The sequence below is a fragment of the Salvelinus sp. IW2-2015 genome, unplaced genomic scaffold (genome assembly GCF_002910315.2).
Source record: "Salvelinus sp. IW2-2015 unplaced genomic scaffold, ASM291031v2 Un_scaffold3235, whole genome shotgun sequence".
NCBI classification, from domain to species: Eukaryota; Metazoa; Chordata; class Actinopteri; order Salmoniformes; family Salmonidae; genus Salvelinus; species Salvelinus sp. IW2-2015.
The window spans coordinates 126,675-134,607 of NW_019944522.1; the positions used below are offsets into that span (position 1 = coordinate 126,675).

The 7,933-nt window shown below is 47.2% G+C and overlaps 1 long non-coding RNA gene across 1 annotated transcript; it reads left to right on the forward strand.

Annotated features, from left to right (window-relative positions):
- The first annotated feature begins 2,222 nt into the window (after positions 1–2,222).
- On the forward strand, positions 2,223–7,799 carry LOC139025767 (uncharacterized). The gene is made up of 6 exons (XR_011477390.1): positions 2,223–2,287; positions 3,411–3,453; positions 3,698–3,746; positions 5,166–5,286; positions 5,531–5,600; positions 7,334–7,799. It is a non-coding gene; the product is annotated as an uncharacterized lncRNA (long non-coding RNA).
- Positions 7,800–7,933: the final 134 nt, after the last annotated feature.

The window sequence follows — 7,933 nt, forward strand, 5'->3', positions numbered from 1 at the left end:
TTTCAGGATCAGGGTTAGGGTCACGGGTCAGGATCAGGGTTAGGTCAGGGTCAGGATCAGCGGCTTAGGGTCAGGTCAGGGTTAGTGGTCAGGGTCAGGGATCAGGGTTAGGGTCAGTCAGGGTCAGGATTCAGGGTTAGGGTCTGGATCAGGTAGGATCAGGTTAGGGAGTCAGGGGTCAGGGTTAGGGTCAGGGTCAGGGTTACAGGTCAGGGTTAGGGTTAGGGTCAGGGTCAGGGTTAGGGTCAGGATCAGTGTAGGGTCAGGGTCAGGATCAGGATCAGGGTTAGGTTCAGGGTCAGGGTTAGGATTAGGTTTAGGGTTAGTGTATACAGTGACAGCAGACTCACACTCTCAGGATGGAAGGGAGCCCTCTGGGGTCTGGAGCGATGAAGTACGGGACCTGGGGAGGAAGGGAACAATAGCAGTTACTTTCCATCCCAAATGGCACCCTATTCAGAGGTGCACTATTTTTGACCATGGCGCATAGGGCTCTATGCAGGTAATAGGCTGCCATTTGAGTTGCAGTCCTAGTCAGAAGAACAACATCTGGGTGTATGTTAGTACTGGTAGACCCATCATGATCCTGTTATCAGGTCTGGTTCTGAGAGATGACTGGGTGTATGTTAGTACTGGTGACCCATCATGATCCTGTTATCAGGTCTGGTTCTGAAGAGATGATCTGAGTGTATGTTAGTACTGGTAGACCCATCATGATTCTGTTATTTAGGTCTGGTTCTGAGAGATCATCTGGGTGTATGTTAGTACTGGTAGACCCATCATGATCCTGTTATTCAGGTCTGGTTCTGAGAGATGATCTGGGTGTATGTTAGTACTGGTAGACCCATCATGATCCTGTTATCAGGTCTGGTTCTGAGAATGATCTGGGTGTATGTTAGTACTGGTAGACCCATCATGACCCTGTTATCAGGTCTGGTTCTGAGAGATGATCTGGGTGTATGTTAGTACTGGTAGACCCATCATGACCCTGTTATCAGGTTGGTTCTGAGAGGATCATCTGGGTGTATGTTAGTACTGGTAGACCCATCATGATCCTGTTATCAGGTCTGGTTCTGAGAGATCATCTTGAGAGAACCAGGGTTCACAGAGTGTCCAGGTGATTTAGATTTTTGATTAGTCTAGTTTTAGGTGTTAACTGTCTTGGTTTAGTAGTAGATCATGTTATAGGTTATAGGTGTTAATCCAGACCAGGTTATAGGTTATAGGTGTTAATCCAGACCAGGTTTTAGGTTATAGGTCTTAATCCAGACCAGGTTTAGGTTATAGGTGTTAATCCAGTCCAGGTTATAGGTTATAGGTCTTAATCCAGACCAGGTTTTAGGTTATGGGTGTTAATCCAGACTAGGTTATAGGTCTTAATCCAGACCAGGTTATAGGTTATAGGTGTTAATCCAGACCAGGTTTTAGGTTATAGGTGTTAATCCAGGCCACGTTTTAGGTTACAAGTGTAAGAACAGACCAATTTTTAGGTTCTAGGTGTTAGTCCAGACCAGGCTTTAGGTTTTAGCTGTTAAAACAGACCATGTTTTAGGTTATATGTGTTAATCCAGACCAGGTTTTAGGTTATAGGTGTTAATCCAGACCAGGTTTTAGGTTCTAGGTGTTAATCCAGACCAGGTTTTAGGTTATAGGTGTTAGTAAAGCAGACCAGTTTTAAGGTTCTAGTGGGTGTTAGTCCATACCAGGTTTTAGGTTCTAAGTGTTATGGCAGAACAGGTTTTAGGTTCTAAGTGTTAGTCCAGAACAGGTTTTAGGTTCTAAGTGTTAGTCCAGAACAGGTTTTAGGTTCTAACTGTTAGTCCAGACCAGGCTTTAGGATCTAGCTGTTAAAACAGACCRGGTTTTAGTTTCTAGCTGTTAGTCCAGACCTATTTTTAGGTTCTAGGTGTTAGTCCAGACCTATTTTTAGGTTCTAGCTGTTAGTCCAGACCTATTTTTAGGTTCTAGGTGTTAGTCCAGAACAGGTTTTAGGTTCTAACTGTTAGTCCAGACCAGGCTTTAGGATCTAGCTGTTAAGAGGAGATAGGTACTTGGAGGAGAGGCACTGGAGGAGAGGTACTGGAGGAGAGGTACTAGAGGAGAGGTACTGGAGGAGAGGTACTGGAGGGGAGGTACTGGAGGAGAGGTACTGGAGAGTGGTTTGGGAAACACTACTCTGTCACTACTGTTCATGTCATGGTGTTGTTTGTGTGTTTCTTCAGAGAAAACCTGACAGAACCTTCTACTGGTTCTTTGAAGCATCTTGGTCCAATCGCAAGAGACAAAGGTGAGTTTTAGACACACCACACACAGGTACACCTCCAATTGACTCAAATGATGTCAATTAGCCTATCAGAAGCTCTAAGCCATGATATCCTTTTCTGGAATTTTCCAAGCTGTTTTTCAAAGCAAGCAATAGGGTATGTAAACTTCTGACCAACTGGAATTGTGATACAGTGAGTTATAATGATCTGTCAGTAAACAATTGTTGGAAAAATTGTGTCATCCTAACCGACTTGCCAACTAATAGTTTGTTAACAAGAAATTTGTGGAGTTGTTGAAAACGAGTTTTAATGACTCCAACCTAAGTGTATGTAATTCCGACTTCAACTGTACACACAACACACACTCATTTCTGGTGAAGGTAAGAATCTCACAAACTTCCTGTCATGGTACCCTGCCAGAAACCACAGCAGCCTGCCTGGTTACCAATGGATATGGGCTGAAGCCGACATAACTGAGCGAGAGACAGACAGACAGACAGACAGACAGACAGACAGACAGCACAGACAGACAGACAGACAGACAGACGACAGACAGACGACGACAGACAGACAGACAGACAGGACAGACGACAGACAGACAGACAGACAGACAGACAGACAGACAGACAGACAGACAGACCAGACAGGCATATAGACACAGACAGACAGACAGTCAGTCCGACAGACAGACAGACAGACAAGACAGACAGACAGACAGACAGACAGACAGACAGACAGACAGAACAGACAGACAGACAGACAGACAGACAGACAGACAGACAGACAGACAGACAGACAGACAGACAGACAGACAGGCTGAGAGAAGAAGACAGAGGTCACAAAATGAAAGGACCTCAGCAGATAGGACATTAGTCAAACTGAAGGAGAGGGGTGGTGGTGGACCATGTTCTTCAACAAAAACAATGACATGAGTTTGTGTTTTGTAGTTGTACGTGTGTGTGTGTGTGTGTGGTTGTGTGTGTGTGTGTGTGTGGTGTGTGTGTGTGTGTGTGTGTGTGTGTGTGGTGTGTGTGTGTGTGTGTGTGTGTGTGGTGTGTGTGTGTGTGTGTGTGTGTGTGTGTGTTTGTGTGTGTGTGTGTGTGTGTGGTGTGGTATTCATCCTGTCTCTCATTTTGTCCTGTGTAGATCCTGACTGTTGTTTCAGTTTCCTGATGACTTCAGTGATGAGGTAGAGACACCCAGTCTTCCACACGCCACACACACCACACACACACACACACACACACACAACACACACACACACACACACACACACACACACACACACACACACACACACACCCTGAGCATACAGATGCAGCAAAATTCCTCCATGTCTAACTCATATACATTTCAAATATTTTTGTCTGTTCATAACGTCGCGCGTGTGTGTGTGTGCGTGCGTGCGTACGTGGTGTGGTGTGTGTGTCCAGGAATCCCGCCAGACCTACCAAGGTTCTGCTTTCCCTATGACATAGAGAGGTAAGTGATAATACCTTCTTACTTTGGCAAGAGATGATGGACACATAGGAGAGAGAGAGATTATGGACACATAGAGAGAGAGAGATTATGGACACAAGAGAGAGAACGATTATGGACACATAGAGAGAGAACGATTACGGACAATATGAGAAGAGAGAGATTATGGACACATAGAGAGAGAACGATTATGGAACATAGAGACGAGAACGATTATGGACCTAGAGAGGAGAGATTATGGACACATAGAGAGAGAACCATTATGGACACATAGAGAGAGAGAGATTATGGACACATAAGAGAGAGAGAGAGATTTATGGACACATAGAGAGAGCAGATTATGGACACATAGAGAGAGAGAGATTATGGACACATAGAGAGAGAGAGAGATTATGGACACATAGAGAGAGAGAAATTATGGACACATAGAGAGAGAGAGATTATGGACACATAGAGAGAGAGAGAGATTATGGACACAAGAGAGAGAGAGATTAATGGACACATAGAGAGAGAGAGATTATGGACACAATAGAGGAGAGAGAGATTATGGACACATAGAGAGAGAGAGAGATTATGGACACATAGAGAGAGAGAGATTATGGACACATAGAGAGAGAGAGATTATGGACACATAGAGAGAGAGAGATTATGGACACATAGAGAGAGAGAGATTATGGACCAATAGAGAGAGGAGATTAATGGACACTAGAGAGAGAGAGATTATGGACACATGGAGAGAGAGATTTTCATCCATCCTTATTCCTCTCCTTCTCCCTCCATCCATCCCTCCCCCTTCTCTCCTCCCTCCATCCATCCTTTCTCCTATCTCCACCTTCCCTCCTACTTCTCCTCCTCCTCCTCCCTCCCTTCATACTCCTCCCTCCTCCTACTCCCTCCTCCTCCCTTTCTACTCCTCCTCCCTCCTCCCTCCTCCTCCTCCTCTTCCCCCTCCTCCTCCTCCTCCCTCCTCCTCCTCCTCCCTCTCCCCTCCTCCTCCCCCTCCTCCCCCCTCCTCCTCCTCCTCCCCTCCTCCTCCTCCTCTCCTCCTCCTTCCTCCTCCCTCCTCCCCCTCCCTCTCCTCCTCCTCCTTCCTCCTCCCTCCTCCCTTCCTCCTCCCTCCCCTCCTCCCTCCTCCTCCTCCCCCCTCCTCCCTCTTCCTCCTCCCTCCTCCCCCTCCTCCTCCCTCTCCCCCTCCTCCCTCTTCCTCCTCCTCCTCCCTCTCCCCCTCCTCCTCCTCCTCCTCCCCTCCTCCTCCTCCTCCCCCTCCTCCTCCCTCCTCTTCCTCCTCCCTCCTCCCTCCTCCCCCTCCCTCCTCCTCCTCCTCCTCCCTCCTCCTCAACACCTCTTCCTCCTCCTCTTCCCCTCCTCCTCCTCCCTCCTCCCTCCCTCTCCTCCTCCTCCTCCTCTCTCCTCCTCCATCAGAGTGAGAGATGTGGTAGCAGTGCAACACTTCACCTTTGTGTTGACTGACTTGGAGGGATGCCAACGCTTCGGCTTCTGTCGCCTCACCAGCAGCTCACACACCTGCCTCTGTAATGCTTAGGTAAGGGAGAGTGGTGTGTGTGTGTGTGTTTGTGTGTGTGTGTGTGTGTGTGTGTGTGTGTGTGTGTGTTGTGTGTGTGTGTGTGTGTGTGTGTGTGTGTGTGTGTGGTGTGTGTGTGTGTGTGTGTGTGTGTGGTGGTGTGTGTGTGTGTGTGTGTGTGTGGTGTGTGTGTGGTTTCATCTCTGTATTTAGTGACAACATTAACCATACACTACTTTCATAATATGTGCACTTGTGTGTTTAGCTACCTACCTTGGTTTGAGGTGTTTTACAAACTTCTGAACAACCTGGCTGACTATCTGACCAAGGGACAGGTGAGTCTCTCAGTAACCTGGCTGACTATCTGACCAGGGACAGGTGGGTCTCTCAGTAACCTGGCTGACTATCTGACCAAGGGACAGGTGTGTCTCTTAATAACCTGGCTGTCTATCTGACCAAGGGACAGGTGGGTCTCTCCAGTAACCTGGCTAACTATCTGACCAAGGGACAGGTGGGTCTCTCAGTAACCTGGCTGACTATCTGACCAAGGGACAGGTGAGTCTCTTAAAAACCTGGCTGACTATCTGACCAAGGGACAGGTGAACCTCTTAATAACCTGTCTGACTATCTGACCAAGGGACAGGTGGGTCCTCTCAATAACCTGGCTGACTATCTGACCAAGGGACAGGTCTCTCTCTTAATAACCTGGCTGACTATCTGACCAAGGGACAGGTGGGTCTCTCAGTAACCTGGCTGACTATCTGACCAAGGGACAGGTGAGTCTCTCAGTAACCTGGCTGACTATCTGACCAAGGGACAGGTCCTCTCTCTTAATAACCTGGCTGACTATCTGACCAAGGGACAGGTGGGTCTCTCAGTAACCTGGCTGACTATCTGACCAAGGGACAGGTGAGTCTCTTAATAACCTGGCTGACTATTTGACCAAGGGACAGGTGAGTCTCTTAATAACCTGCTGACTATCTGACCAAGGGACAGGTGACTCTCTTAATAACCTGGCTGACTATCTGACCAAGGGACAGGTGACTCTCTTAATAACCTGGCTGACTATCTGACCAAGGGACAGGTGAGTCTCTTAATAACCTGGCTGACTATCTGACCAAGGGACAGATGGGTCTCTCAGTAACCTGGCTGACTATCTGACCAAAGGACAGGTGAGTCTCTCAGTAACCTGGCTGACTATCTGACCAAGGGACAGGTGGATCTCTTAATAACCTGGCTGACTATCTGAACCAGGGACAGGTGGATCTCTTAATAACCTGGCTGACTATCTGACCAAGGGACAGGTGACTCTCTTAATAACCTGGCTGACTATTCTAACCAAGGGACAGGTGGGTCTCTCAGTAACCTGGCTGACTATCTGACCAAGGGACAGGTGACTCTCTTAATAACCTGCTGACTATCTGACCAAGGGACAGGTGGGTCTCTCAGTAACCTGGCTGACTATCTGACCAAGGGACAGGTGAGTCTCTCAGTAACCTGGCTGACTATCTGACCAAGGGACAGGTGGGTTCTCTCAGTAACCTGGCTGACTATCTGACCAAGGGACAGGTGGGTCTCTCAGTAACCTGGCTGAAGTGTCTGTGGGTTTCATCCCCTCCCTCCCTCGTACTTGATTGATCAATTAACGTCACTGTCTGAAGAGAGTTGGGCCAGTAACCGAAAGGTCGCTGGTTCAAATCCCCTGGCCGACAAGGTGAACAATCTGTCCATGTGGCACTTCACCCTAATCTTGCTCCAGGGCGCTGCACTACTATTACGGAGCCTGTAAAACAACACGTCACTGCACCTACCTGGTGTGTGACAATAAAACATCTTAATTGTTTTCATGGGATGAGTTTGACACCCCTGCTTTATACTGGACTGTATTGTGTCTACAGTTCTTTACAGTCAAGTTCCTTCACACATTTTCTGGCTTTTGATTTGTCAAGTCAATTTAATTAGTATTTCAAAGCATTTAATTAGTATTTCATAAGTTTTTCAAAAGTATTTCATGAGTATTTCAAAAGTATTTCATTAGTGTTTCATGAGTACGCTTGCTTCTCAACAGACCAATGAGATGCGAGAACTGCGGCCGCCCTCTACACACATCCCCTGCCATTGGCTGTCGGCTTGTCACTCTGCAGCTGGTAAGCCTCAACTAGTCTATTCATCACAACTTAGTATTTTGTCCCATCAATTCTAATTCCAAGTGGAAATTCAATCCAACCCATTATATAGGAAACACAATCATATTACGTTACGCGGTTGTCATTGAAACTGTTTTCTGTGTTGTAGTGTATCATGTGGATTTGTTATTAGATAGAGGGGTTTTCTGGCGCTGTGGTAGTGTGTTGTGTTTCTCTCTGAGGGAGAGAAGCTATTGGTCAGGACAGAGATGCCCTGCCCTCCTGGACATGCCCCCCTCACCCGGGGAAGGAAGGGGTGAGTCCTGGAACCCTGCTAGGTCTGGACTAACACCCAGAACCTAAACCTTGGTCTGGACTAACAGCTAGAACCTAAACATAGGTCTGGACTAACACCTAGAACCTAAAAATAGGTCTGGACTAACAGCTAGAACTAAACATAGGTCTGGCTAACAGCTAGAACCTAAAAATAGGTTCTGGACTAACAGCTATAAACTAAAACCTGGTCTGTTTTAACAACCGCT